At 46.8% G+C, this 25,182-nt stretch overlaps 1 pseudogene; it reads left to right on the forward strand.

Moving 5' to 3' along the window:
• Nucleotides 1-21,502, forward strand: part of LOC136384424 (uncharacterized) — a 146,516-nt pseudogene extending 125,014 nt beyond the window's left edge.
• The last annotated feature ends 3,680 nt before the right edge of the window (nucleotides 21,503-25,182 follow it).

The following is a 25,182-nucleotide window of genomic DNA, read 5'->3' on the forward strand; positions in this document are numbered from 1 at the left end:
TGTTTGAGATAAGGATTGGTGAAGGAGGCAGGGGCCAGTTTGTGTAGGGCCTTATGGCCCACGATAAGGGGGTTCTATCTTAGTCAAGTGGAATGGGGTTCATTGGAGAGTTTTAAGCTGGGAGTGATGTGATACAACATGCATTTATTTATTTTTATTTATTTATTTATTTATTTTTGTATTTTTCTGAAGCTGGAAACGGGGAGGCAGTCAGACAGACTCCCGCATGCGCCCGACTAGGATGCACCTGGCATGCCCACCAGGGGGCAATGCTCTGCCCATCTGAGGCATTGCTCTGTTGCAACCAGAGCCATTCTTTTTTTTTTTTTTTAAATAATTTTATTTTTTTAATGAGGCGACATCAATAAATCAGGATACATATATTCAAAGATAGCAAGTCCAGGTTATCTTGTCGTTCAATTATGTTGCATACCCATCACCCAAAGTCAGATTGTCCTCTGTCACCTTCTATCTAGTTTTCTTTGTGCCCCTCCCCCCCTTTCCCTCTCCCTTTCCCCCTCCCCCCGTAACCACCACACTCTTATCAATGTCTCTTAGTTTCACTTTTATGTCCCACCTACATATGGAATAATGCAGTTCCTGGTTTTTTCTGATTTACTTATTTCACTTCGTATCATGTTATCAAGATCCCACCATTTTGCTGTAAATGATCCGATGTCATCATTTCTTATGGCTGAGTAGTATTCCATAGTGTATATGTGCCACATCTTCTTTATCCAGTCATCTATTGATGGGCTTTTTGGTTGTTTCCATGTCCTGGCCACTGTGAACAATGCTGCAATGAACATGGGGCTGCATGTGTCTTTACGTATCAGTGTTTCTGAGTTTTGGGGGTATATACCCAGTAGAGGGATTGCTGGGTCATAAGGTAGTTCTATCTTCAGTTTTTTGAGGAACCACCATACTTTCTTCCATAATGGTTGTACTACTTTACATTCCCACCAACAGTGTATGAGGGTTTCTTTTTCTCCACAGCCTCTCCAACATTTGCTATTACCTGTCTTGTTAATAATAGCTAATCTAACAGGTGTGAGGTGGTATCTCATTGCAGTTTTGATTTGCATTTCTCTAATAGCTAAAGAAGATGAGCATCTTTTCATATATCTGTTGGCCATTTGTATTTCTTCCTGGGAGAAGTGTCTGTTCATGTCCTCTTCCCATTTTTTTATTGGATTGTTTGTTTGTTTGTTGTTGAGTTTTATGAGTTCTTTGTATATTTTGGATATTAGGCCCTTATCTGAGCTGTTGTTTGAAAATATCATTTCCCATTTAGTTGGCTTTCTGTTTATTTTGTTATCAGTTTCTCTTGCTGAGCAAAAACTTCTTAGTCTGATGTAGTCCCATTCATTAATTTTTGCCTTCATTTCTTTTGCCTTTGGAGTCAAATTCATAAAATGCTCTTTAAAACCCAGGTCCATGAGTTGAGTACCTATGTCTTCTTCTATGTACTTAATTGTTTCAGGTCTTATGTTTAGATTTTTGATCCATTTTGAGTTAATTTTAGTAAAGGGGGACAAACTGTAGTCCAGTTTCATTCTTTTGCATGTGGCTTTCCAGTTTCCCAGGACCATTTATTGAAGAGGCTTTCCTTTCTCCATTGTGTGTTGTTGGCCCCTTTATCAAAAATTATTTGACTATATATATGTGGTTTTATTTCTGGACTTTCTATTCTGTTCCATTGGTCTGAGTGTCTACTTTTCTGCCAATACCATGCTGTTTTGATTATCGTGGCCCTATAATATAGTTTGAAGTCAGGTATTGTAATGCCCCCAGCTTCATTCTTTTTCTTTAGGATTGCTTTGGCTATTCGGGGTTTTTTATAGTTCCATATAAATCTGATGATTTTTTGCTCTATTTCTTTAAAAAATGTCATTGGAATTTTGATGGAAATTGCATTAAATTTGTATATTGCTTTGGGTAATATGGCCATCTTGATTATATTTATTCTTCCTAACCAAGAACAAGGTATATTCTTCCATCTCATTATATCTTTTTCGATTTCCCTTAACAATGGTTTATAGTTTTCATTATATAAGTCCTTTACATTCTTTGTTATGTTTATTCCTAAGCATTTTAATTTTTTTGTTGCAATCTTGAAGGGGATTATTCTTTTGAGTTCGTTCTCAATTGTTTCATTGTTGGCATATAGAAAGGCTATTGACTTCTGTGTGTTAATTTTGTATCCTGCGATCTTAGTGTATTGGCTTATTGTTTCTCGTAGTCTTTTTGTGGATTCTTCGGGGTTTTCGATGTATAGAATCATATCATCTGCAAAAAGTGATACCTTTACTTCTTCTTTTCCGATATGGACGCCTTTTATTTTTTTGTCTTGTCTGATTGCTCTGGCTAGAACATCTAGTACCACATTAAATAAGAGTGGAAAGAGTGGACAACCCTGTCTTGTTCCTGATTTAAGGGGGAAAGCCTTCAGTTTAGTGCCATTTAATATGATGTTAGCTGATGGTTTATCATATATGGCCTTTATCATGTTGAGATATTTTCCTTCTATACCCATTTTGTTGAGAGTCTTAAACATAAAATTGTGTTGTATTTTATCGAAAGCCTTTTCTGCGTCTATTGATAAGATCATGTGGTTTTTGTTCTTTGTTTTGTTGATATGGTGTATTACGTTAATTGTTTTACATATGTTGAACCATCCTTGAGATTCTGGGATGAATCCCACTTGATCATGATGTATTATTTTTTTAATATGTTGTTGTATTCGATTTGCTAGTATTTTGTTTAGTATTTTAGCATCTGTATTCATTAGAGATATTGGTCTGTAGTTTTCTTTTTTTGTGCCATCCTTGCCTGGTTTTGGTATGAGGGTTATGTTGGCCTCATAAAATGTGTTTGGAAGTATTGCTTCTTCTTCAATTTTTTGGAAGACTTTCAGTAGAATAGGAACCAAGTCTTCTTTGAATGTTTGATAAAATTCGCTGGTATAGCAGTCAGGGCCTGGACTTTTATTTTTGGGGAGGTTTTTAATGGATTTTTCTATTTCTTCTCTACTAATAGGTCTGTTTAGGCTTTCTGCTTCTTCTTGACTCAGTCTAGGAAGGTTGTATTGTTCTAGGAATTTATCCATTTCTTCTAGGTTGTTGAATTTAGTGGCATAAAGTTTTTCATGGTATTCTACAATAATTCTTTGTATATCTATGGTGTCCGTGGTGATTTCTCCTCTTTCATTTTGGATTTTGTTTATATGAGTTCTTTCTCTTTTTTCCTTGGTAAGTCTTGCCAAGGGTTTGTCAATTTTGTTGATCTTTTCAAAGAACCAGCTCCTTGTTCTATTAATTTTTTCTATAGTTTTTCTGTTCTCTATTTCATTTATTTCTGCTCTGATTTTTATTATCTCCTTTCTTCGGCTGGTTTTGGGTTGTCTTTGTTCTTCTTTTTCTAGTTCCTTAAGGTGTAAAGTTAAGTGGTTCACTTGGGCTCTCTCTTGTTTGTTCATATAGGCCTGAAGTGATATGAACTTCCCTCTTATCACTGCTTTTGCTGCATCCCATAGATTCTGATATGTCATATTGTCATTTTCATTAGTCTGTATATATCTTTTGATCTCTGCACTTATTTCTTCTTTGACCCATTCATTTTTTAAAAGTATGTTGTTTAGTTTCCACATTTTTGTGGGATTTTTTTCCTCTTTTTTGCAGTTGAATTCTAGTTTCAAGGCTTTATGATCAGAAAATATGCTTGGTACAACTTCGATTTTTCTGAATTTGCTCATGTTGTTTTTGTGGCCCAACATATGGTCAATTCTTGAGAATGATCCATGTACACTGGAGAAAAAAGTATACTCAGTCACTTTGGGATGAAATGTCCTGTAGATGTCTATCATATCTAGGTGCTCTAGTGTTTTGTTTAAGGCCACTATGTCTTTGTTGATTCTCTGTTTGGATGACCAATCTAGAGCTGTCAGCGGTGTATTGAGGTCTCCAAGTATGATTGTATTTTTGTCAGTTTTTGTTTTAAGGTCAATAAGTAGCTGTCTTATATATTTTGGTGCTCTTTGGTTTGGTGCATATATATTAAGAGTTGTTATGTCTTCTTGATTCAGTGTCCCCTTAGCCATTATGAAATGGCCATTTTTGTCTCTGAGTACTTTTGCTGTCTTGTAGTCAGCATTATCAGATATGAGTATTGCTATGGCTGCTTTTTTTTGGATGTTATTTGTTTGGAGTATTGTTTTCCAGCCTTTCACTTTGAATTTGTTTTTATCCTTGATACTTAGATGAGTTTCCTGTAGGCAGCATACAGTTGGATTTTCTTTTTTAATCCATTCTGCTACTCTGTGCCTTTTTATTGGTGAGTTTAATCCGTTTACATTTATTGTAATTATTGACACTTGTGAGTTCCCTATTGCCATTTTATGTATTGCTTTCTGTTAGTTTTGTGTCTTGTTTGATTCTTCTCTTTCGTTTTTCTATCTTTTGTTTTTATTTGGTTGTATTCCATACATCTTTCCTCTGTTGCTATCTTTTTTATCTCATGTGCTTCTGTGGTGGTTTTTTCAATGGTGGTTACCTTTAAGTAATGAAAAGGGTTCCTACCCTGTTCATTGTAGCACACTATTTTGTGAGTACTTTTGCACTCCATCGTCCTTTGCTACTGTTAATCTCCATCCTCTCCCCCCCCCCCTTTCTTTTTGTTGTTGTCACAGTTTAAGTTTGGTTTTATTGTGTTCTTCTTGGAGCTTTTACTTGTGGCTTTGTTTTTTTTTGTTCTTTGTATCTGATTGGAGAACCCCCTTTAGTAATTCCTGGAGTGGGGGTTTTCTGATGATAAATTCCCTCATCTTTTCTGTATCTGTGAATGTTTTTATTTCTCCTTCATATTTGAAGGATAGCTTTGATGGGTATAGTATTCGTGGCTGAAAGTTCCTCTCTTTCAGGACTTTAAATATTGGGGTCCACTCTCTTCTAGCTTGTAGAGTTTCTGCTGAGAAATCTGATGATAATCTAATGGGCCTTCCTTTATATGTTGTATTCTTCTTTTCCCTGGCTGCCTTGAGAATTTTTTCTTTGCCGTTGGTTTGTGCCAATTTCATTATGATGTGCCTTGGAGTAGGTTTGTTGGGGTTAAGAAAACTCGGAGTTCTGTTTGCTTCTTGAACTTGAGGCTTTAGTTCTTTCCACAGGCTTGGGAAGTTCTCATCTATTATTTGTTTGAGTATGTTCTCCATTCCATTTTCTCTCTCTTCGCCCTCTGATATACCTATTATTCTTATGTTATTCTTTTTGATGGAGTCAGATAATTCTTGTAGGGCTATCTCATTTTTTTTTATTTTTGAGTCTCTTTCTTCTTCTCTCTGTTGTGCCTCAAGTTGCTTGTCTTCTATTTCACTAATCCTCTCTTCTATCTGGCCTGTTCTATTAGCTAAGCTTGTTACCTCGTTTTTCAGCTTGTGAATTGAGTTTTTCATCTCTGTTTGATTTGTTTTTATAGTTTCAATTTCCTTGGAAATATATTCTTTGTGTTCATTGAGTTGTTTTCTGAGCTCCCTAAATTGCCTTTCTGTGTTTTCTTGTATATCTCAAAGGATTTTTAGGATTTCTATCTTGAATTCTCTGTCATTTAGCTCCAAGGTTTCCAATATATTAAAATTTTTCTCCATAGATTTTTCCTCATCTAGCTGTGTTACCTCTCTTTCTTTTGTATCCATGATATTCGATTTTCTCTTCCTTAATGGCATCTGAGGGTGGTTTTGTTGATAGTATTAATGAGATTTAATAAAGAATAAAAAGTTAAAAAAATAAAAAATCGAAGAGTTGTTTTTTAAAAAAAAATTAATAATGAAATAAAGAAAAATAAAATAAAAATTTTAAAAAAAGGAAATTATTCCCCCCCTCCTTTTTTCCTCTCCTCTCCTCTCCCCTCTTTCTTGAGAAAATCTTGTGGTGAACTGTGAATTATAACAAAAAATGCCTGTAATGGAAGGCCTGAATTGGGGAAAAGTAATAAAGGGGGGAAAAAAAAGAAAAAAGAAGGGGGTATGGACCCACAAAAAGCAAATAAGGAAAAAATTTGGGTTAAGAATAAAATGATTTGCTTTTAGGTGTTGGTTGACTAAGAGTTATGATGAGAGGAATAAGAGGGAAACAGGAAAATGGGGGGACAACCAGAGCCATTCTAGCACCTGAGGCAGAGGCCATAGAGCCATCCCCAGCGCCCAGGCCAACTTTGCTCCAATGGAGCCTCGGCTGCGGGAGGGGAAGAGAGAGACAGAGAGGAAGGAGAGGGGGAGGGGTAGAGAAGCAGATGAGTGCTTCTCCTGTGTGCCCTGGCCGGGAATTGAACCCGAGACTCTTGCATGCCAGGCCAACGCTCTACCACTGAGCCAACTGGCCAGGGCCGATACAACATGCTTTTAGAAGAGTAGCCCGATGATGGTGTAGAAATCTATGAAGGGGTGGAAACGAGAGTAGAAATGAAGAGGCTACTGTGACAGCCCGAGCAAGAGGTAATGTTGGTTTGAGCTAGGGTGGCCACAGTGGTGCTGGAGAGAAGTGGACGGACCCAGGTTGGAAGGCCAAATTGTTTGGGCTTGTTCTGTTCAGGAAGTGCTCACAGATTGGATTCAGGGCTGGGATGCAGGAAAGGAGACTCGGAGCAGTGTGGGTGGGCGCCCTTCTCTGGAAGGCGGGGAGGAGGCGGCTTAGGACCACGGTCAGATTTATTAGGCCCTGTTCACTTTTAGATGCCTATTCAATATCCATAAGGTGACTAGACAAGACTATATGGAACGTAGCAGTTAAATACACAAGACAGAAGTTCTGGGGAGAGACCGGGCGGGCATGTATATTTGTGGACCATCTGCGTTAGGTGACTTGTAACATTACGGGTCCGGATGAAATTCCCTGGAGAGAACATGTGTGAGAGAGGAGAGCTGGGGACCGAAGCCTGGGCAACCCTGCACTGGGAGGTCAACGGAAGAGGAGGAGCCGGCCAGCAAAGAGACCAAAAGGGACGGCCAGACAGGTAGGAGGAAAACCAAGCAGGGTGGGTCCCAGAAGCCAAAAAGAAAAAAAAAGGGAAGTTCAAGTTGTCTTTCTTTTGTAATTTTGCCTCCTATCCACACACCCCAAATCTTCCCAGATCCTCTGCATGTCCTTCCCGCACTACAAAGGCACCCGCCGGCCCTGGGTCAGCCTGCTCGCTGGTCCACGCCCTCTCCCCTGACCAGCCCCACAGTGCTGTCCTGCCCAGCCTCCTTCAGCATCATGGCACTAAATGGCTGTGTGGCCCTTGCCAGGTCTTTGCCCCTTCCTGGTTCGGACAAATGAGGAGGCTGGAGGCGGCGATCTCCTGCTCATAGTCTTCCCTGTGCCAACATGACTTTGGGCTCTGCCTCTTCCTGCCCGCCCAGAGGGCTCTTCGAGTCTGGGCTTTGCTGCGGTACAGCTCTGAGCTCCAGTTCCCTTCCTGGCAGGGCCTTCTCCCCCCCCACCCCAAAGACCTGGGGCACTAGAGCCCCAGTGACCCAGGAACGCCTGCTCAGAGCTGCTCTCAGATGGGGCACATCCGACGGCCACCAAAAACACTTGGAAAGAAACCCAGAGCACTGTTAGGGGGATGCAAGGGCCTTGGAGCCAGAGCAAGGGTGGGTTGTTCATGACACATTCTGCCCAAGAGTGGCGGTCACAGGGGTGCTCTGCTCCCCAAAGTAGGGCGCCACCAGCGCTACATTTACTTTGCCCCGAGGGAGTGAGTTTTTCTAATTTGTACAAAAGTATCATCTAAGCAGTGCCATGTGACCCCACTTTGGACACGTCGCCTGCATGCCCTCCTCCTGACACTCAGCTTCTCTGAGCTCGCTTCCGGGTGTCGTTGGGCCCACGGTCACCCATTAGTGTCACGTCGGGTGTTGGTGTTCAGCAGGCGCACCGACTCCTGCCTGCGCGGGCCTCCTGCCGGTTTGGGTCCGCCCTGTGTTTCTGTAGGTCCTCTGTCTGGACTATTGAAGCCTGTTGTGTCCTATCTCTAGGCCTGCTGCCAGATTGCCCAAAGGCCTGGGAACCTGGGCCGCCGCTGAGTCGGGGCTCCGTGGCACATTAACACCGCTCTGTGGGGCTGACAGGAGCGAGCGCCGCTGCCTCCAATGGTGACCACTGTGATTAGTCCAAGGACGCAGCCAATCTGTGAAAGGAGTGTTTGTACTGCGTGTTTCCCTGCACGATACCTCCAAGGCCAAATCCCCCTGGAGCTTTTTTTTTTTTTTTTTGGCAATCCACGTCTAATAGGGAGCCGAGTGTGCAGTGTCCGTGCCTCTGGCCGGGAGCTCAGCGCTGGCAGGGCAGGCAGGCCAGGCAGGCCAGCAGCAGGGGTGCAAGCCAGCCAAGAAAAACCCCCAGGCCTCCGGCGGTGGCAGGAGGGCTGCCCGGATGGCCCGCGCACTGGAGCCTGGCCTCAGAGCTTCTGAAGACCAGCTTGGCCTGGTCCCAGCAGCTAGTGCTCGATCCCTGTGCAGAGAGTCAGGGAGACACAACAGAGGCCGGTTTTAAAAGAGATACAAAGTGGGCCCTGGCTGGCTGGCTCAGTGGTAGAGCATCGGGTTCGATTCCCAGCCAGGCACACAGGAGACATGCCCATCTGCTTCTCCACCCCTCCCCCTCTCCTTTTTTTTCTCTATCTCTCTCTTCCCCTCCAGCAGTCAAGGCTCCATTGGAGCAAAGTTGGCCCGGGCGCTGAGGATGGCTCCATGGCCTCCACTGCAGGCGCTAGAATGGCTCCGGCCACAATGGAGCATCACCCCCTAGTGGGCTTGCCAGGTGGTCCCTGGTCAGGTGCATGTGGGAGTCTGTCTGACTGCCTCCTCGCTTCTCACTTCAGAAAAAAAAATAAGAGAGAGAGAGAGAGAGAGAGAGAGACAAAGGTGTCTCTTCACAGAGCCTGGGAGCAATCTGGACCAGCAGGCCAGTTCTCACACAGGAAAGGGACCTCAAGAAGGATAAGGTACAATGACCATAATGTGCCAAGATGCTGCGCTTGGACAGAGGGGAAAAGAATGCAACTTGCAATAGAAGCACCCCCTCAGCTAGCCGGCAGCAGGCAAAGTGCTTCACGTTCGCACACTTACTGCAATGGCTAACGTTCTACAAACTGACGTCAAGCTTCGGCAAGGACGCAGAGCCACTGGGACTCTCCTGCGTGCTGGTGGGAACACCAAGTGGCACAGCCACCTAAGAAAACAACGTGGCAGTCTCCTCAAAAGTTAGACATACACTAACCATCAGACCCAGCAAGGCCGCTCCTAGGGATTTACCCAAGTGAAATGAAACCTGTATGGAAATGTTTATCGTGGTTTTATCCGCCATCACCAAAAACTAGAAACAACCCAAATGTCCTTTAACTGAGGAATGAATTTAAAAAAAAAAGTCAAGTGCATTATGCTATATGAAAGAGACTTGGAATCAAACTGATCATGTATGGTAGGACTCCATGTAGATGATGTCTTCATGAAGGAGAAACCGTAGGGACTGAAAACAGACTAGTGGTTGCCAGGGGGTGGGTGGCAAAATTAAATATAAAGGGGTATGGGTGAATTTTTGGAAGGTTTTGGAAATATTATGCATATACATAAAACGTATGTATATATATTGTATGTACTGTATTTTTCACTTCATAAGACTCACCTGACCATAAGACACACCTAGGGTTTTAAGGAGGAAAATAAGAAAAAAATATTCTGAATCAAATGGTGTGTTAAAACATTTAATAAAATATACCACAATAATATTTCAACAATGTAAACTCAACAGCAGTATTAACAACCATTAGCACTGTTATTAATAAATAAGAAAAGACTTTAATATTCAAATACTCTTCTAGTTGTCCGGGAACCCACAGCAGCTAAAAAAATGAATATTCGCTCCATAAGACGCACAGGAATTTTCTCCTCCATTTTTGGGGGAAGAAGGTGCGTCTTATGGAGTGAAAAATACGGTATATTTTAATTCTGCTGGTGGATCTACCACAGGATGTGTTTGTCAAAACTTGTAGAACTTTACACTAGAAATGGGCAAATGTTACTATGTGCAAATTACACCTACATTTTTTTTAATGGGAAAAAAAAAAGTCAGAAATTCCAGATCAGGTAAGTTACCCACCGGCAACCAGCCAGGAAGTGGTAGACTCAAGATTCAAACCCAACTTCCTGTCTGCCATGGTGGAGCCCATCGGGTCCAAGCCTCAGTTGCCAAGAGACCTGGGCTGGAGGCCCCGGAAGATTTAGGGAAAGGCAGGTTCTGGGGAGCTGGGTTGGTTTTTTTTTTTTTTTTTTTAATTAACTAAACAATAATCTCCAAATCATTTTTCTTTGAACCCCCCTTGCTACAAATGTTTTTCAGTTGTCTGCAAAATCTTGTCAAGCCTATGACTCAGGTCATTAACTCTGTTAAGCTTGAGAATTGTGCCAAGCCACCCCATCCCACCCCCCCAGAGCTGGGGGACCTGGTCATCTTCAAGTCACTGTTGGCTGTGTCCCCTTGGATATGGCATTTCCGCGTCCCAGAACCCCGTTTCCTTGGCCACCAGATAAGGAGTACATTACCCACCTCTAGATGAAGAGCGGAGATTAAATGGGAAGCACAGAACCTACAATTTCAGATCTTTATGATCAAATTCAACTCTTGTTTTTGCCACCGCTAATAATCATAACGAACACTAATGGAGGGATGGATCCAAAGGGCTGTGCGATTTTCAGACATTTAACCCTGCTGCCAAGCTCCGCGGTGGTACTGTCTCATGGGATAGAAGGGGAAACTGAGGTGCTCAGAAGTGATGTCATCTCCCAGGATTCCACCACGATTCATTGAATCCGGGTACCCCCATCTCCACTTTCCGCTGCCACTGGACAGGGAGAATTGGTGGCTACACCTCTTGTCCGTCACGTAAGCCACACTCTTTGTGGAGTTTGCCCCCGGGGGGCTGCCAGCAAGGACTATGAACCCATTTGGAAGAACCAGCACAGCCACAGAGGCCCACTGGCCTCCCCTCGGACACCTGACCCTTCCACCAGTCCACCAAGCGTGGGTGCGGGGGGACCGTGGTGAGCCGCAGCGGGTCGTCCGGCGCCGGGAGGGAGATCAGAGGAGGAGGACAGGAGAAGCCACTTTTGTGGGAGAAGGAGCGAGCACCTGCTCTCTCTCTCCTCAGTCCGGGAGGCTTCATACCAGCTCCTCATTCCTCATTACCAGAGCTAACGATGTTCGGGCGAAGGGCGAGCGTGTTCCTAAATCCGTGTCCCTGTGTGCGACCACGACAATGCGTGTTTTGTGTGCTTCTGCCTGAAACACTCCTCCCGTGACACGGGCGACCCAGCGTGGACGCGCGCTTTCATGTGCACCACCCGCTCCGACGGGCCCTGCTGGCAGGTTTTTCTTCAAGTCTGAAATGAGGGGCTCACCTTTCCTTCTTGGCTTTTTCTTCTCCGCTCCCTATAATCTTGATTTGACTCACACAAAATGACTCAGTGGGACACCCACTCAAGAAGGCTTTGACGGGGAACAATGGATGAGCACCTCTCCGGAGGCCGGCCCGCCACATCGAGAGAGGGAAAAATGGATTAAAGTTTAAAGATGTCATGTATGTTAACCGATCAGTATCAGTTTTATGTATTTTGTCAAAGGGACATCAGTGAAGCGGGGCCTACGAGGGCGAGGGGGGCGAAGGAGGGAGACATGGCCCCCACACACTTCAGCCAAAGGCCTCACCAGAGATAACAAGCCCAAGAAGCCGGAGTGGTTGAAAGGTAATGGTAACAATAATAAAGAAGAAAGGGCTGAGAGGGGATTGTTGTGGGATTGTTGTGCGTGTCAGCTTTGTCCTTCCACAATGGCCCGGGGCCGGGAGCTAGGCAGTCACTGGGGCAGCTGAGCGGCTCCTTCAGCCTGGACGGCTTTCTTCCAGGACAAATGCTACAATGGGTGTCCCTGGAGCAAGCCAAAGCCCCGGGGAGTCACAGTGAGGTGGGGGAGAGGGAGCTGAGCTGTAAGAATGGCTCCCTGCCGGCCCCCTCTCCAGGCCTAGGCCTGGCCCAGAGCCCCGGAGCCAGGAGGCCTCCAGTCCACACGGGGCCTCGGCCTTGACCTCGATTCTCCTCCCGGGAGGAGTTCACCCACAAATCCTGCTCCCCTGTCAGGCCGTCAAGAGAATAGATCTGGCCTTCGACCCATCTCTCCAACATCCCCTAAGGAAAGTGGAATTCCCCACTTCGATTTCTTTGGACCTCTGTGAACTTTCTCCATCATGTGAAATCTTCCTCTGTGAGAGTTTCTAGAATTTTCTCAAGTTGTGAACAGAACAGGCTAGAAATGGAGTGTCTTGGAACCCTCTTTCTGAAGCAGTCCAGACAGGACAAGCCCGGCTTGCTTGCAGGAGGCGGCGCATGGCTGAGAAGGCATTTGTAAGGTGGCTGCTTCCCACTCGTGCTCAGGACTCCAAGGGCCTGCAGAGGGAGTGCCCTCTAAGTGGGCCTCTTCAGAGGCCGGCAAGGGGCTGGTCAGGAGACACTCCGGCTCAGGCTCCGGCTGGCCCGTGGGTTAATCGGAGGCACTCACATGCTAGGTCCAGCTCTTTTCTGGCTTGTGAGAGCTGATCGTTCAATTTCCAGTAATTTTGTAAGCCAGTTTTTTTCCCGCCACTTAAACAACACAAATTTACTTTCTCAGAGTTCTAGAGATTAGAAGTCCAAGATCAAGATGCCAGCAGGGTTGGTTTCTCTCAGGGCCCCTCTCTTTAGCCAGTCCTCCTCACATGGTTGTCCCTCTGTGTGCCACGAGCCACTTTTAAAAAATTAACTTACAGCCCTGGCTGGTTGGCTCAGCATAGAGCGTTGGCCCAGCGTGTGGAAGTCCCAGGTTCGATTCCTGATCAGGGCACACAGGAGAAGTGTCCATCTGCTTCTCCACCCTTCCCCTCTCCTTTCTCTCTCTCTCTCTCTCTTCCCCTCCTGCAGCCAAGGCTCTATGGGAACAAAATTGGCTCAGGCACTGTGGACGGCTCCATGGCCTCCGCATGGAGGTGCTATAATGGCTCCAGCCGCAGTGGAACAACACCCCAGATGGGCTGAGCATCGCCCCCTGCTGGGCATGCTGGGTGGATTCCAGTCAGGCGCATGCGGGAGTCTGTCTGCCTCTCACCACCACCCCCCCCCCCAGCCCCCGCTTCTCACTTTGGAAAAATACCAAAAAAATTAAGTTATATAAACTTACAGCCAAATAAATCATATTAACAGCCAAGGTGATACACATTTCAAAAGCCATCACTAATTTTACTATTACCTATGCGCTTGAGGGTATGTGTGTCTCTATAGTATCTACATCATGAGCATCTCTTCCCAACTCCATATGCAATGATGTCACCTTGATAGATGGAAACTGGCCACAGTAAGGTAATGACTCCATAGAAATCAGCAAATACTGCAAATCAGGGCTTTTCCCCCTGGGGTGCTAGTTGTTAAACATTTATCAGACATGGGGGAGGGTATCTGGCCCAGCACCTTGGTCACTGCACCAAGTCACTTTCTTTCTGTAACAAGAGGGAGAGGAAGTGGGATGACAAATTGCTTTGAAGACAAACTGTATGAAATGATGAGTGCTTCCGAGTGCCTTGACCCCATATTCATGCATGCATGCATGCGATCATCCATCCTCTTCTCTCTCTCTCTCTCTCTCTCTCTCTCAAAGAAAATACTGTATTGAGGGGAGTCATTTCCAACTCCAAGACCCTTTATGACAATATGATCTGATGTCTGCCTTTAATCAGGCTAATTCAAGGCCAGTATGTTGAACCTCATGCTGGGCTCAAGAATGGCAGCCATCAGGGAAAAGTTCTTGCCTCTGAGGACATCACCCTCTTTTGGGCCCACCTGCACCCTCATATGGCCTTTCTCTCTCCCTGGGCCTCAGCCGAGAAGGCTGAAGCTATGAGCCCTCCCACAGGGCATCTGCATTTGAGTTCGGGGAGGCCTACAAGCCTTTAAATCCACAGTAAACAAGTCTCATGGGGCATCTAAGGCCTTGGGAGCACTCTGCAAATTTGAGTCTGGTGGCCTTCCAAAAATACATCATGCAGGCGATGGCCTTCTCTCTCCTAGAAGGCTACACTTGGCCAGTGTCCTTCTCTCTTCCGTCCCAGAGAGCACAAGGCAAGAGCATCAGTGATAATAGCTAATGTCCATGGAACAGACCCAAGTGTCAAACATTGGCCCAAGCACTTGAATCTCTCATCTGAGCCTCCCGGGAGCAGGCAGTGTCTTAGTCCCATTCTGTCACCAGGGCTTAGAGAAGTTCCTTCACTTGGCCGACCTGCTCAACCAGGAAGCCACACAGCTGGGATCCAGACGCAGGCAGGCTGACCACAGAGCTTTCCCTCTTGACCATTATGCTCAACTGGTTCTCAGGGAGGTGCCCTTTAATGTGGACACCCATACCCCTTCCCCTGCCCATCACCGCCAACCAGGAGGGTGTTGCTGGGCAGGCTGCCACACAACAATGGGGATATGTCACGGTCTTTCTCTTCCTGAGAGCCTCTCCATCCACAAGGCACTTTCAAAGCCAAGCTCTCATCTGCTCTTTATGCTTTGGGGAGATCGGTATGTGTAATGGGAATGGCTTTGCAGAAAGAAAAAGCTAATTCAAGGGGCTCTGGGGTTGCGCCCCGGCCACTCAGCTCAGTGGGTCCGAAGCTCGGTCTCGGGACTCACAGTCCAGTGCTCCTTTTCCTGTGGCATCCACACGCCTTACCCTCCTCCCACGCCTGCAGGAGCCCCGTTTCTTAGCTACAGATGAAATCAATTGATCTTTGGAAATGTGTCAACCGCTGAGACCAGAAGACAAGTGCCAAGAGCGGAGAAATACTTGAGATTCCTGTTAAGGAACAATGTTGGGTTTGACCTGAATAACACCAGAGAAAAAGGAGAAAATAATACTGTCAGACATTGCCTAATCCACAGCGACAGCTTGAAGCTGAGGCTGGAAGGGGGGTAGGTTTCAAAGGGGGTACCTTTCTCCATGGAAAGGGTGAGGGGAGGGCCCCGACATAATACGGAGCAGCTACTAGGCATCTACAAGGGCGACTATCATCTCAAGTCATCGCCATGACAACCCCACGGCCTCAGGATTATGACTGCCAGCCTACAGGTGAGGAAACAGAGGCCCTGGGGGGTGATTTCTTCCTGCAGAAGTAGTGCTGAGATGCCCAGGGGCTCTTCCTCAGATGGGGAGTGAGCCTGTAGGGTGTTTAAGGGCAAGGACTTTGATGGCCAAAAAGTAGAAACAACCCAAAAGTCCATTAGTTGGTGAATGGAGAAACAAAATGCAGCAAATGAACAATCGAATATTATACAACCATCAAAAGGAAATCACTATTGATACATACTACCACATGGATAGACCTCAAAAATACTACACTAACACCTAATGGGGAGAAAATTGGGTTTTTTGTTTTTGTTTGTTTGTTTTAAGCAACAGAGAGAGAAAGGGAGAGATTGACAGGAAGGGAGAGAGATAAGAAGTATCAACTCCAGTTGTGGCACCTTAGTTGTTCATTGATTGCTTTCTCATATGTGCCTTGACCAGGTTGGGGGGGTGGCAGGTGTGTGGCTACAACTGAGCCAGTGACCTCCTGCTCAAACCAGCAACATTGGGGTCAAGCCAGCAACCTTGGGCTTCAAGCCAACAACCATGGGGTCATGTCTATGATCCTACACTCAAAAGCTAGTGAGCCCGTGCTCAAGCCAGCGACCTTGGGATTTCAAACCTGGGTCCTCAGCATCCCAGGCTGACACTCTGTCCATTGCACCACTGCCTAGTCAGGCGAAAATTGGTTCTTTGGGGGGCAAAAACAATTTTTTAATAGTGTCATGGTTTGTGGCCCTCCCAAGCTCAACTGTACCTGACAAAATCGTGTTCCTTCGTATTTAATTTCTGTCTTCAGGGAGAACTTCAATTAAATTTAACTTTCCCCTTGGAGAAGACATAGGTGATCATGAATGAAAGGTTGAGGCGCACCGAGCTAAGTGAAAGAAACCAGACACAAAGGCCCACACATGTGGGATTCCGGGCCTAAGGAATGTGCGGAGAAGGCAGCCCTACAAACAGAGACAGTGGGTCTGTGGCCGCCTGGGGCCGGGCGTGGGAACCGGAACGAGTACAGATGAAAAAAGGAATCCTTCTGGGGTGATGAAAATGTTCTAAAATTGAATTGTGGTGGCGGTTACACAACTCTGTATATTTCCTCAAAGTCACTGAATGGTACGCTTAAAATGAGTGAATTTTCTGGTATTTAAATTATACTTCTATAAAGCTATTTTTAAAAAAGAAAAAAACAGGAAGAACACAGGCTTGGGGATCTGAGAGGCCTGTCTCCAGTTGCAGTTTCCGCAGTCCAAAGGCCCAGGCAGGTTGCTCCAGGCCTCAGCGTGATCATCCGTAAACTGGGGTAGCTGAGAGAGCCACGCAGCTGTGTGGAGAATGCTTCCAGCTCTCAGCACTGTGGTGGGAGGGGCTGAGGGCTCTAACCCTGGGACAAGCCGAGAAAACGCCTTTTCAACTTTCAGATGAAATAGCACCTCCCAGAGAGGCCTCCGCTGACCCACGGAGGTTAGTACCCAGCATGTCACCGTGTTTATTTCCTGGTAGCACTTACTGAACTCTCAAGTGGCCCCTTTGTTTATTTGGCCATTGTCCGTCTCCCCACCCTCCCCTGGAATGCCGGCCTGGGCAGCAGGGACCCAGTGTGCTCCCTGGCTGTGAGAAGGGCACCCCGCACTGCACTGCCACACAGCAAGGGTGTCAAAGCCTGAGCTGGGATTAGGATTACCATCACTGGTTCAATACCAAACGAGTGTTGGCCTAGGAGCTCAGTTTGTTCATCTGAAAGTCACAAATTTCTGGAGGCTTCTCAGAAAGAATTCTTTATCAGGTGTGAGGAGTGAACAATTGGGGGGGGGTCGACTTTAATTACGCGGATTCTGTGGCCTCGCAAGCCTCCTGCAGTGAGTCTTATGGGGGGGGGGAGGCCACAGGGGCAGGGAAACTGCTGAGAACATACGCAGGTGTGTTGTCCGTATTCAAGCACATGCATTTCTTTGCGGGTGACTCACCAGAATCTCAGAGGGGACCATGACCAAATAAGGCCATGATTCTCTGGTGATCCAGGTGAAATGACAACCCCTCAGTGTGGAGACCAGCCACACACACACACACACACACACACACACACACCAGCTGAAGGCCCAGCCTTCAAGGAGAACTTGGGGACAGTTTCAAGACACGGAGCACAGAGAGGCTGAGCCAGGAGTCAGGTCGGGGAGCTGGAACGCGGGACTGGAGACCCGGAGGCTCCTTCCACATCCGTCCCTGGAATATTAAATTGTGAAATTGGAACCTGGGCAGGGCACCCATAAAGAAAGCCGCAGAGAGAAAATGAGATAAAACCTCCCTTCGCTTCCTGCCCCTCAGCCAGTGCCTGTGTGACCCTGCAAGGCACAGTGAGAATGGGGCTGTGGGGACCTCACAGCAGGTCCCTGGGGGCTGCACGCTGAGACTGTGATCAACAGGCTTCTACATAATTTTCCAAGGGGGTGTGTGTGTGTGTGTGTACTCCAGAGAAAGAGAGAGGACACACAAAAGCCAGCTATCTGCTGTGGACAGAACATACTTCACCATCCACTCTTAAAGCAGGGTGTCAGACAACCAGGGGCCCAGGAAACCAGCTCCTAATATCCGGGCCCTTACAGAATAAAAACAAGGAGGGTGAGGCCCCAGGAGCGGACTAATTACACCTACTGAGCAACAAATCACTTGGAAAACATAAATACGTTTTCAAGGACACTCCTCCACTAACGAAGCTAAAGTGTTTTTCTTTCAAACCCCAGCAAGAAAATCCAAGGGATGAAACAAACTTCGCTTATTTTAGTTTCTACTCAATTACCTGTTAATGGAAAAAATCTGGCACCGGCCGTAATGAGGCGGCATGAGCTCACTGGCGTGGGGGCCGGCGCTGTCAGGAGGGCTGCAACAAGCCCAGCATTTATCTGCCTCTCTATAACCCTTTTAAACTCGCTGTCAGGGAGCCCACGCCGAGCAGGAGGAGAGGAAGGACTTGGGACCTGCTCCAGGTCTCCGAGGCCCTCTGGGAAAAGGAAAATTGTTGTTGGCAAGTCTGCCTGGCTCCAGAAATTGATCCAGTGCCCCCCACTTGTCCGAGCAGCAGCAGACAGAGCTAAGAATTTTGTTATAATTAAATAGAGTGCTGATTGGTTGCTGGAGGTGGTCTTGAAACCGGTGTTTAAAAGTGGAGAACAACGGTTACTATTCATAGGAAAAGCCCAGAGTCTTAAAAATCCATCTGTTTCATTCCCAAATTTAGGCCAAAAAAAAAAAAAAAAAAAAGCTCACTTGCTGTCTTTAAAAATACCACCTGCTTTGCGATGTTGTATAATGTGCCATTATATAAGGTGGGGTGGGGGTGGAGGGGGCCGCGGGGCGAGAGGATGCAGTGGCCCGTCCCCGTCCCCGTCCCCGGGAGAACGGAGGCCATCTGCAGAGGCCAGGCCGTCTGCTCCCTACGCAGCCTCTCCTCCTCAGATGCCCCATAGCCCGGAGGCACCGAGAGGCTGGCCAGCATCACCGGGGGAGCCGCAAGCAGGGTCCGCAATCGGCATCCGCCTGACCTCTGGGATCACCAGCAGGGGTTGCACTCGGGGCTGGATCAGGCTGTGATCTCGCCCCAAGGCTCAGCACAGCTGCTGGTACAAGAGGAAGAGAGGCGCCCAGGCCCTCTCAGCCCTGGCATGGGGACCACTCAGTAGCCACCTGCAACACAGCACCCTAACCCGAGGGTACCGCAGCCACAGGACATACGGTTCCCGACGGGGCCGCCCCGTTTCTCAAAGGGGACAGATGTCCCAGTCCAGCTTAGTCCCCACAGCTTTCCCCAGGCCTCAGGGAAACGTCAGGACTCCGTTTCTCCTTAAGATTCTTATTCACTCGGTATTTGAAGGGAATTGGCTCTCCAGTCATTCGCTTAATTTTAACCCCAGCTCGGCCACGTTTCAGCTGATGCTGAACTTGTTCCTTAGCCCCTTCCCATGACAATGGAAATAGGAAGACTTCCATCGTGGTATTTGGGTGAAGAACAAATAAAATGACGCATGCGGTGCCAGATGCCCAGGCGCCTCGTGTGGCTCCCGGCACGTCGGAGGTGCCCGCTAACAGGTGGCTGCTGTATTTCTGGGAACTCCACACGCCGGTCCTTCATCACATTGGAGTCCATAAATCTGGACACCAACCCGAGATTGGGAACAAGTCTCAGAGCTGGCAGTGGAATGAAAATTCCCCACATCAAAGCCAACTAGGAGAGAATTCGAGGCAAGCTGGTGGTTACTGGAAAGATCCCTCGTCTAGATAGCAGAGAATCATGGCATTTAGCCTAGACCCTGCCAGCACCCAGCTGTGTGGCTTCAGGCAAGACACTTTGGGGGGCCCTTCTCGGGGCTTCCGTTTCCCCTGGTCCTTCTTTCCAGCTCTTAGAGACAAGACAGTCTGATCTCATTCACAGCAGCCACTCTTGTCTACAAAGCCCTCCTGCAATTCCTACCCAGAAGGATAGAGCCTATATGTCACCACACGTCCCTCTTGGGAACTCTGATGCCCCAGGAGGGGCCGGGGGCTACACAAGGAGCCCCCTCCACACCCTGACACCAAGGGTAGTTTCTCATCCCACTAATATGCCCACGGTTTCCCAATTCCACCCTCCCCTTCAACCCTTGTATCCTGAAAAGCAAATATCGACCCTAGAATGGTTTCTAGCAGGGTATTACCTGAAAAAAGTATTCATAGAAAGTTAGTCTGTTTTATTATTATCCCAGAAGCCCTACTCCATCCGTATTTTTCATTGTGAATTTCCTTCTACACTCGCTGTCACAAGGCAAACAGGGATGTGGGTGAGGGGGTAGGCCCTGCATAGCCTGTTTTAAGTAGCAACCATCACTACCTTTAGAATTCAGAGGAAGTGAGCATTGCTTAATCTGATTTCTTCATAATTCCATAAGTCAGGTGAGAGGGCATTAAAAGTTTTGTTTGTTTTTTTAAGACTTGTTTCATGATTTTTACCTGTGGTAACTTGCTCCTGGGACCCTGCACTATACACCATACTGTAATCATAGCCACATTCTTCTATTACCCGCTCCATGCAATACACACAACCGAGAGGCCTGTGGTCCCCCCTCGCCCATCCAGTGTCACCATCAGCATTTCAGTGGAATGGAGCACATATCAACCCTGAGAAAAACCCAGGGGAACCTTGAGTGCACTGGGGGAGAAGTACCCATTGATTGTAAAAGGTCAATATACAATAATCAAGTCGAATAGTACGTACTAACAACAACTGATTAGAACATAAAAGATTTTAAATACCACTGACGGTAATTTCAAAAAACATCAAATATCTAGGAATAAATTTAATGAAAGATGAGCAAAAGCTCTATACACAAAACCATAAGACATTTGTTATGAGCTGAGTTGCATACCTGCCAACCCCCCAACCCCCCCCCCCCCCATTCATAGGTTGAAGTTCTCACTCACTGTTGCTCAGAACGGACTGAATATGGAGAGACGGCCTTTAAAGAGGCAAATCCTACAAGCCTGGTGTCCTTATCAGAAAAAGAGATTTGCAGGCAGTGCCCTCCATGTCCCCCCGATCTGTCTCTTTCTTCAACAGTGTTTGGGCGGAACAGACCCAGGGACGCCCCTTCTTCCAGCCTCCAACCCCTCTCCACCCTCTTTTCCAGCCACCGCCTTCGGAAACCAGCTCAGCCATCCTCAGCCTCCGAGACCAGCCAACGCCGGTTTTTTACTTTAACTCCTTACACTGAACAACCAAGAGCTCCCAAATTCTCCAAAATTATTCCACCGTGATGGAAGCTGCCATCAACCGCCCGATCAACCTGCACCTGCAGCCCTCCCGCACTTGCCTCTCTCTGGGCTTCTAGATCCACCGCGACGATGTGGCTCCGGAGGGAGTGGCCCACTTCTCCCGTGAGCTGGCGAGGAGGAGCATGACAGCACCCCGCGTCTCTTGAAGAGGCAAAACCAGTGCGGTGGCCACGTCCACTTCCAGGACGAGCTGCAGCCTTCCCCAGAGGAGTGGGGTGAAACTAAGAATGCCATGGAAGCTGCCACACCGTGGAGAAGAGCCTGAACCAGGCCCTTGTGCGCCTGCATGCCTCGGTTCTCCCCACACAGACCCTCATTTCTCTGACTTCCTGGAGGACCACGTCCTGGAAGAGCAGGTGAAACTCCTCGAGAAGATGGGCCACACCTGGCCCACCTCCACAGGCTGGCCGGCCCCCAGGCTGGGCTGGGCGAGGGTCTCTTCCAGAGGCTTACCCTTGGGCATGACTAGGAGCCTTCGGAGCCCAGAGACCTTTGAGGGCCCCCTCTGCATCCCCTGGTGTCTGGCTTTTGCCTGAGCCTCTGCCAGAAACCATCAGGTAGCCTTTTAAATATTCTGGAGCTCTCTTTCATGCATTAGACCAAATGAAAACACTAAAGCTTTTTGCAGCAACAACAACAAAAGAAAAAAGAAAAAAAGGAGATTTGGATACAGACACCCACAGAGGGAAAACCATGTGCAGACACAGCAAGAAGGTGGCCATCTGCAAGCCGAGGAGAGGAGTCTCAGGAGAAACCCAAACTGCCAACATCTTGAACTTAGACTTTTAGTCTCCAGAACTGTGAGATAATAAATTTCTGTTGTTGAAGCCATCCCATCTGTGGAATTTTGTTACAGCGACCCCACCAAACTAATCTAACACTGTTGAAGGAAATCAGGCATACTTAGATAAACGGAGAGTTCAACTGTGTTCACGGATTAGAAGACTCAATGTTGTTAAGATGTCAATTCTCCCCAAATGTACGACAGATTCATAACAATCATAATAACAAGTCCAACAGGTTGTGTGTTTGTGTATGGAAATTGACAAGCTAATTCTAATGTTTATATTGAGATGCAAAGGGCCAAGAATGTTCCCCATGATAATCTTGATGGGGAACAAAACTGAAGGACTTACATGCCGGACAGTAAAGCTTATTACAAAGATAGAGTAATTAAAACAGGTGGTATTCACATCAAGGTAGAAAAAGATCAATGGAATAGAGCATCAAGAAACAGATACATAAACGTATTGTCATTGGAATTATGCTAGGTCAAATATTCACAGAGGAAAAAAATGAACTTTGACCCCTGCCTCATGGTGAGACAGTATAGGGACTTGTGTCCAGGAATGGAAGAATACCAGGTGGCCAAGAAGTCACATGAAGACCAGGTGGCCAGAAAGATAAGTTGACCACAAGAAGGTCACCACCCCTCCACTCTCTGTTCAAAAAAAAAAAAAAAAAAAAAAAAGGAGAGAATATTATCTCCCTTCTAACTGCTTGCCTTTTCTACCGACAGATAAAATTCCACAAACCTGCCATTTTCAAAAAGCCTGTCTTTTCATGCAAGCCCACTCCATCCCCAGCTTATAAAAACAGTCAAGCAGGACTGGTCCCGAGCCAGCTCAGAGCTTTCCTTTCCTCTGTGCTGCCTCCCTTGTGCTCAAGCATAAGCTTAATAAAATCTGTCTGAAATTTTCTCTGGGGTTTCCTCTTGATTTTTATCTTGGGGAACCCCAAACCCCAATGCCGGTAGCAATAGCATACACCCAAATGAAGTCCAGGCGGACCATAGACCTAAATATGAAATCTAGAACAATAAAGCTTCTAGAAGAAAGGAAGAATGTGGCCTTGGTCAGGTAGCTCAGTTGGTTAGAGCATTGCCCCGATACGCCAAAGGTTGCAGGTTTGATCCCATACAGGGCACATACAAGAATCAACCAACAAATGCATAAATAAGGGAACAACACATCAATGTTTCTCTCTCTGTGTGTCTTTTCCACCTCTAAATTCAACAAATTTAAAAAAAAATTTCAAAAGGAGAATATGTTCATAAATTTGGAGTGATAAAATATTTACGTGGGATTTAAATGCATTAACCATAAAAGATTGATAATTCAGACTTGATTAAATTAAAAATCTTTTGCTCCTCAAAAGACACCCTTTAAAAATAAGTTTCATTCATTAACAGTATCTGTTGAGCACCTGCAGGTGTCAGACTCTGTTCTTAGTTCTGTGGGTAGAGTGGCAGGCAAGGAGACGCCCCCTCTGCTCACTCTAGAAGCTTCCCTTCCAGCAGCGCGGGGGTTGGCAGTCTTTTTCTGTAAAAAGCCAGAGAGTAAATATTTTAGGCCACACACGGTCTCCGTTGAAAATAATTCTTTTTCTTCTTCTTCTTTTGCAATTCTTTAAAAACGTGGAGTTGTTCCTAACTCACATCCCTACAAAAACAGCCCGGTTTGGCCTGCAGGCTATGGTTTGACAAGCCCTGGTCTAGAGCGAAGGGAAGATTGGCAGCAAACCGACAAATAGATGAGCACATAACTTCCCATCTGTGTGCGATAGACACAAGCGGCGATATGCACGTGATAAAGGGGTGATAAAGAAGACTAGGACCGGCCCTGGCCGGTTGGCTCAGCGGTAGAGCATCGGCCTAGCGTGCGGAGGACCCGGGTTCGATTCCCGGCCAGGGCACACAGGAGAAGCGCCCATTTACTTCTCCACCCCTCCGCCGCGCTTTCCTCTCTGTCTCTCTCTTCCCTCCCGCAGCCATGGCGACGCCCAGGATGGGCAGAGCATCGCCCCCTGGTGGGCAGAGCGTTGCCCCATTGTGGGCGTGCCGGGTGGATCCCGGTCGGGCGCATGCGGGAGTCTGTCTGACTGTCTCTCCCTGTTTCCAGCTTCAGAAAAATGAAGAAGACTAGGACCAGCGAGGAAGTGGTGGGTTAGGTGATCGGTGCTCATCCACACCTGAGTGCCCTTAGGGGGCCTCATGGCTGAGTTCTACTCGATGGATATGGGCAGCCGCGACATCCGTCACTCCCATGTCTAAAATGTCCTGGTGGGCCCTGGCCATCCTGGTGGGCCCTGGCCAGTTGGCTCAGTGGTAGAGCGTTGGCCTGGCATGCGGAAGTCCCGGGTTCGATTTCCGGCCAGGGCACACAGGAGAAGCACCCATCTGCTTCTCCACACTTCCCCCTCCCCTTCCTCTCTGTCTCTCTCTTCCCCTCCTGCAGCCGAGGCTCCATTGGAGCAAAGATGTCCCGGGCACTGGGGATGGCACTGGGGATGGCTCCTTGGCCTCTGCCCCAGGCGCTAGAGTGGCTCTGGTCGTGACAGAGCGACGCCCTGGATGGGCAGAGCATCACCCCCTGGTGGGCGTGCCAGGTGGATCCGGTTGGGCGCATGCGGGAGTCTGTCTGACTGTCTCCCCGTTTCCAGCTTCAGAAAAATACAAAAAAAAAAAATGTCCTGGTGGTCTTCTACTCTCTCCCTCGCCCATGGGGCTGGGAGATGTCTCTGAGACGGCTAAGATGTAACCTTCATTAAACTATTGGTATTTTAGGGTCTGTTTGTTAACAGCAGCATAATCTAGCCCAGCAATTTCTAGCCAGTGTGCCATAAGAATTTTTAAAACATGCTACACCTGACTTTTCCCTTAGAGCAGTGGTCCTCAAACCCCAGGCCGAGGAACCGATACCAGTCTGTGGGCCATTTGGTACCAGTCTGCAGAGAAAGAATAAATAACTTACATTATTTCTGTTTTACTTATATTTAAGTCTGAACAATGTTTTATTTTTTAAAATGACCAGATTCCCTCTGTTACATCCATCTAAGACTCACTCTTGATGCTTGTCTAGGTCACGTGATACATTTATCCATCCCACCCTAAAGGCCGGTCCGTGAAAATATTTTCTGATGTTAAGCCTGTCCATGGCCCAAAAAGGTTGGGGACCACTGCCCTAGAGCATCAAATTAAAAAGAAATGACAACAACCAACACAACAATAGCCATTGGTGAAAATGAATCAAAATCATACCCTTTTTTTTTTTTTTGTCAGACCGGCAAAAAAATATATTTTTTGGTGTGCTGCAGAATTTGAGTAATTAGTTAATGTGTGCCATGAGATAAAAAAGGTTGAAAAGCACTGGCCTAGCCTACTCCGACTAATATAGGAGACCTCACTGAAGCTGAGCTCTGAGGAGGGGCAAAGCAA

This window comes from Saccopteryx leptura, chromosome 13 (assembly GCF_036850995.1).
Source record: "Saccopteryx leptura isolate mSacLep1 chromosome 13, mSacLep1_pri_phased_curated, whole genome shotgun sequence".
Lineage (NCBI taxonomy): Eukaryota > Metazoa > Chordata > Mammalia > Chiroptera > Emballonuridae > Saccopteryx > Saccopteryx leptura.